Raw genomic sequence first — 6,000 nt, 5'->3', positions numbered from 1 at the left:
CGCTCTCCAAGCCCCATCCAAGCAACCCCGTGTTTATAATCCTTAATTGCATTCCACAGAAACCGGATCCAATAATAAGCCCCAGTAGTCCGCCCACCTTCACCATATTTTAAAATGTTGGAGGGGTCATCCTCTGGCTAGGAAAATCGGTTTCTCAAGTCCCATGCAAAAGTCTAGCGCATTCTTCCATGCTGTCACTATAGGGGGCCTCAGAGACTTCCAAGCTCTCGCTATATTCCTCTTTGCCAATGTGAGCCCCAACAAGAACAGATGACGTTTGTAGATATTGCCCCTTAAGACATGTAACAAGGCCAATTTCGGTGAGTGGGGGAGATCCCAGCCCAAAACTTCTGACAGACAAGTAAAGACTCCCCTCCAAAATCGCTCCAGGGGCAGACCCTGCCAAACCGTGTGCAGCAGCGTACCCTCTCCCTCTCGGCACCTGACACACCGCGAGGAGGCCACCAATCCAGCCGCATTCACGTATAGTAGACCCTATGCAGATATTTAAACTGAACCAGGCATAAGCGCACCGAAATGGCAGCCCCATGCGGGGCAGCTAGGGTCTACACCCAGTCCTCATCCTCCAAGGGTCCCAGATCCCCCTCCCAGTCCTCCCGGAGTCTCTGCAGCTTGGAGGAACAATGAATAACCAGTGTTTGATATATCTTACGGTCTTATAGGTCTCCCATAAAGACCTTTGCCACCAAGGGGCTGAACTCAGGCACAGATTCCAACCCCACCAGGCTAGGCGACAGAGCGTGCAGAAATTGGAGATATTTAAAGAATTGGGACTGTGGCATGAGAAACTCCGTCTGCATGTCCCGGAACGATTTCAGTGTCGAGCCCCTCATGACATCCCCCAAGACCGAGATCCCCACTAGATCCCATCCTCTGAATCCCTGCAGGGAAGCCAATTGCGGCAGACGCCCATTATCCCAAATGGGGGTCTCCTGCGTCAGCTTATTCCACCACCCCATTCTACGCAGCGAATGCCTCCAAATCCGGAACACCAGCTGAGTTGCCGGGGCAATGGCCGTCGCAGGGGTGCAGAGTACAATACCGCATGTAATGAATGGTCCCCATGAGTCGCCTCTCCACCGCATATGTTGGATCTCCCCTATCCCCGTACCACCATTCGTTCAATACGAGTAGATGAGATGCCTTATAATAGGGTAGGATATCGGACGATGTAAGCCCTCCACTATAAGTAGAGAGAAAACACATCCGCAGGGTCATGCGCACCTGGTCCACTTCCCATAGGAACTGCCCGAGAATCGCGTTTACCTGCCAAAACCAACGGGGGAGATCGGATACGGGTTATTTTGCAACTGGATAAAAAGGTCAAGGCACCCTAGACCTGCACTGGTTTTGCTAATGTTCTAGGTAATGTAAATAGAACAGTGGTAGTGCGCGAACTGGGAACCTGACCTCCCTAGCTCACCTGATATGAATTTGCTGAAGACTTCGTTTTGTCAAAAAACTTTTCTTATTTCTTTATTTTGATAGGTGATATTTTCATTCAATTGTTAAAAACATGATACATGATCATAGCCAAAACGAAGTCTTCAGCAAATTCATTGGGCTTTGGGAATACATCTTTATGTTTGTGTTTGATATTAGATTGCATTCTTAAAAACTGTACAACACTATTCTTTGATATTTGAAATATATTGGTATGTGCTGAGCATTTTTTTGTTTATGATTTTGCAACTGGTATAGGAGGCGAGGGCGGGCCACCATTTTAAAAATAGCCGACCTGCCATAGATGGTCAGTGGCATGGAGGCCCAGATCGTAATGTCATTGCGAACACGCTCAGAGACCGGCAACAAATTGCGCTCCCAGGCGACTGCCGATATAGGAGTTATAAATACGCGCAAGTATTTCAGGCCCCCGTTGCCAATTGGATCGTTGAGGCCCAGCCACTCAGGTCGCATCGGCCCCCAAGTACCCACAGCGTAGATTTGCCGGGGCTCATATAGAGTCTCGATGTTTACTCAAATATCTGCATGATGCGCAGGAGCCGAGGACCTGTCCTATTCACCTCTGTGAGAAAAAAGAGGACGGCGTCTGCGTATTGGGCGATTCTATCCGACAGCCCCTGGTCCCATTCAAAACCGTGAACTTGCGCGTCCATGCGCACCCACGCCGCCAATGGCTCCATCGCAAGAGCAAATAGATACGGAGATAGATGGCACCCCTCGTTCCCCGACCTAAAAGCAAACTTGGAGGAGATTGCGCCCGCTATCTGCACCGAAGCTGTAAGATTTGTATATAGGAGGGTCAAATAAGAAAGGAACTGAGGCCCAATGCAGCAATGCAAACAAATATATCCAACTGAGGGAATTAAATGCCCTATCCATGTCCGCCAGTAGCAACGCTGCCGGTGCGCCCAGTCGCTGGACGGCTGCCACTGCAACATGGGCCTGCCGAATATTATGCCTAGTCGCCCGTTGAGGCATGAAGCCCGCCTTGTCCGGATGGACCAGCGTAGCTATATGAGGTAACAGACGATTCGCCAAGGCCTTCGCCTGTACCTTGGCCTCTACATTCAGCAGAGAAATAGGCCTATATGATGGGTGCTGATCCGGCGGCCTGCCGGGTTTATGGAACACCATCACTTCCGCATGCTGCCAGTCCGGGGGGAGAGAACTGCTTTCTTGCGCCTCCTCCACCACCGCACGGTAGTGAGGAGACAGCTGTAAGAAGTAGCATTTGAAGAATTCGCTCGGAAACCCATTGGGGCCCGGCACCTTCCCGGAGTTGAGCTCCCCGAGGGCAGTTCCCGGCTCGTCGGTCAGCGGGAGCTCCAATTCCTCTCTCACAGCGTCCGTCAGAGCCCTGGGCGGAAGGTCAGCCAAGAATCGATCAATCATGTCTGGGGATAGGCATCCCTTGGGGGCGTACAAGTCTGCAAAATATGCTGCAAAACTGTTGGCCAAGGCCCTCGGCTCTCTAAGTGGCTAACCAGCCTCGTCCAAGACACCCAGGAGCGTCTGTGTATGATATATCCCTTGACAAAGCATATGGAGCATCTTACCCGACTTATCCCCCCACTGGTATACACTGCTTCGCGTAGCCAGCCAAGCTTGCCGAGCCTCATCTAGAAGGAGCGCCGCGTAATTCTGCTGTGCTAGTAACAATTGTCGCCTAGCTTGCCTGCGTCCGGCCGTCCGACCCTGCCTCTCAAGAGCTCAAATGTGCGTCTCCGCCTGGAGTAGCGCCTCGCCATGTTTTCTACGTGCCGCCGCACACCAAGCTATATCCCTTTCCTGCAAAACCGGCTATATTGGCTCCCACACTACATCAGCCCCTGCGACCAAGCCAACATTCACCCCCAGATATTCGTCAATGACAGTACCCATACACTCCCTGTAGTCAGCATCTTGCAAGTGCCACACGGACAAACGCCACCGGAACGGCTGCCTCCGCCGCCCCAACCGGACTGTAATAGCTCTCGGGGAGTGATCAGATAGGCCCCTTGGGAGAATCTCCGCCGCCTCCACCCTACTCACGTGCACTCGTTGGGTAAAAATATAATGGATCCTGGAATAGGAATCATGCCCTGACGATAAAAACATGTATTCACGATCATGCCTGTGTAAATGTCGCCATGTATCAATCCAATCCAAACTTGTCGCCAGAGAATGGAGTTTCGGAATCCCACCACTCACCCTGCCCCCCTCTCCCTGCCGCCATGTCCATCACATCATTCCAATCTCCCCCTACCACTGCCACCCCATCTGGCATGTCTGCCCAAACAGTCATAATATGTTCCACCAAGATCCATTGTAACGGGGGAGGGGCATACACGCTACCTAGTACCAGGGAGTCCTCCCCAACCCTTCCGTGAAGAAATACAAATCTCCCAGGAGTGTCGATGCATCGCCTGTCCTGTACATATGGAACCCTTTGATGAATAAGAATAGCTACTCCTCGCGACCCCTTCACAAAGCCGGAGTGAAATACCTGTTGATATCAATACCTCTGAAGACAGAGAGCCTTATCCCCCAAAAGGTGTGTTTCCTGTAGCATAAGGTTATCTGTCCCAACTCGCTTGACCTGTTGAAGGATGGCCCCACGTTTAATCTTGTCGAGGGAGCCCCGCACATTCCAGCTAGGAATACGAAGCAAACCCAGTCTCTTACTCTCACTACTGTGGCGGCCTGCCATATGATGTTATGTCTATCTTTGCACTGGCATAGGGACGAGCCCAATAGGAGTACGTAGACCCCCTGTAGCGTGGCGTAGTGCAAACAACCAACCCCCCCAACCATCCCCCCACCCTATACTTCAACAAAAACAAGGAAGCATCTGTTGCAGTGAGATTGGGCCGCACCCCCAACAGGAGGGCCCGACGCGCCCCATCCAATGGATCCCCAACTTACAACCCATCCAACGCTTATACTCTCCCCTTCAGTGCCGGCCCACCAAGTGAACTTGGCACATCTGCTAGTCTCTCCACATTGAACAGTTCAAACAGCTGCAATACCACCCCACAAACGGCATGTCGGTCAAGGCACAGGAACCTGCTAGCTCGGGACCGAACCAGACCTGGATGGTGCCTTGCGGGATCCGGAGCGGCGCCTGGACCGCAATCTACTTATGTTCTGCGAATTCAGTGAGGGTCCCCTCTGAGCCCCCACCCCCGACGATGAGGAATGAGAGTCTAATCCGGGTGGCGTTTGAGCCTGCACCCTCACCGTCTCATCCGTCCATTTAAATACTTCCTCTGGCGAGTCGAAAAAATGTGTGCGGGAGCGATAGACCACCCGCAGGCGAGCAGGATACAGCAGGGCATAGGGCAGTTTAAGTTCTTGCAGTCTGGCCTTAGCTGCCAGAAATTATTGACTCTGCTGCTGGACGAGCTTCGTGTAATCCGGGAAGACGAGGATGCAGGAGTTTCCGTATTGCAGTGGGTCCTTAAGCCGTGCCTGCCTCTGGATAACATCCCGGTCATTATAGTTCAAAGATTTTGCTATGACAGGTCGCGGGCGGGCCCCCGGTGGGGGTTTCTTCATGAGCGCTCGATGGGCCCGCTCAATAACAAAGCACCGAGACACGGAATCCAGGCAAGCCAACTCTCCAGCCATTGGGTAAGGAACAGTTCCAAGTTTCCCCCTTCGCAGCCTTTCCGGAAAGCCCACAAAGCGAGGTTGTTACGTCGTGCCCTCACCTCTGCATCTTCCACCCGCACTGCAAGGCCCCTCTGACTTGTCTTCATTGCTGACACTTTTTTCTACAGTATGGTGATGTCATCCTCCACTCCCGATATTCGGGTCTCAGCCTCTGTGATGTGAGACACAGCGTTCCGCAGATCCTGCCGTAGCAGCATCACGTCGGTGCCGACCGCCCCTATCTTGGCATCCAGCATGTCTCTAGACTGCGTAATAGCGGCCATAAGTGCTGTGTTGTCCGGTACAGGTCCTTGCTGTCCCCGGGAGGACTCCACTGCGGCTACGGGGCCCGTGAATTTGTCTATGGGCCCCTGCTTAGATGACCCACTCCCACCTTTGCCACGCGTCCTGATGGCCTTCGGGTTGTCCCCAGCGTCTCCGGTGGCCAGAGATCCAAGCAGGGCGCGGCGAAAAAGTGTGCGTCTGGGGGACTTGTGAGCCAAGCTCTCCCTCACCGGACCCTAACGGCCCGATCAGACCACTGACCGGGGGCCGATGACCATCAATGACTCAGCAAAGCAGATCCCCCACGTGTGCGATGGCGCCTTTTACTCGCCCCCCCCCTCCACCTGTAAATGGTCTATGCGGGCGCCCCGTTATCAAGATCACCATGAGCGCTCAGGTCCTGGCAATCCGGGTCCTCCCAGTCGGCCCCCTCAGCGGCCCTGCAGCCTACCTCTATGAACAGTCGTTATCAGGTGGCGGCCCAATCAGTGGCTCCCAGGCAACCCTATCTCTACCCCGCACCGTGCCGTGCTAAGTCTCTGCGGCCCGACCAGACCGCCGACGGATGGAAGCCTAAACAGGCAGGGGCCCAGGTGG

Source organism: Lissotriton vulgaris, chromosome 3_2 (genome assembly GCF_964263255.1).
Source record: "Lissotriton vulgaris chromosome 3_2, aLisVul1.2, whole genome shotgun sequence".
Taxonomy (NCBI): domain Eukaryota; kingdom Metazoa; phylum Chordata; class Amphibia; order Caudata; family Salamandridae; genus Lissotriton; species Lissotriton vulgaris.
This window is presented reverse-complemented; position numbering follows the sequence as displayed.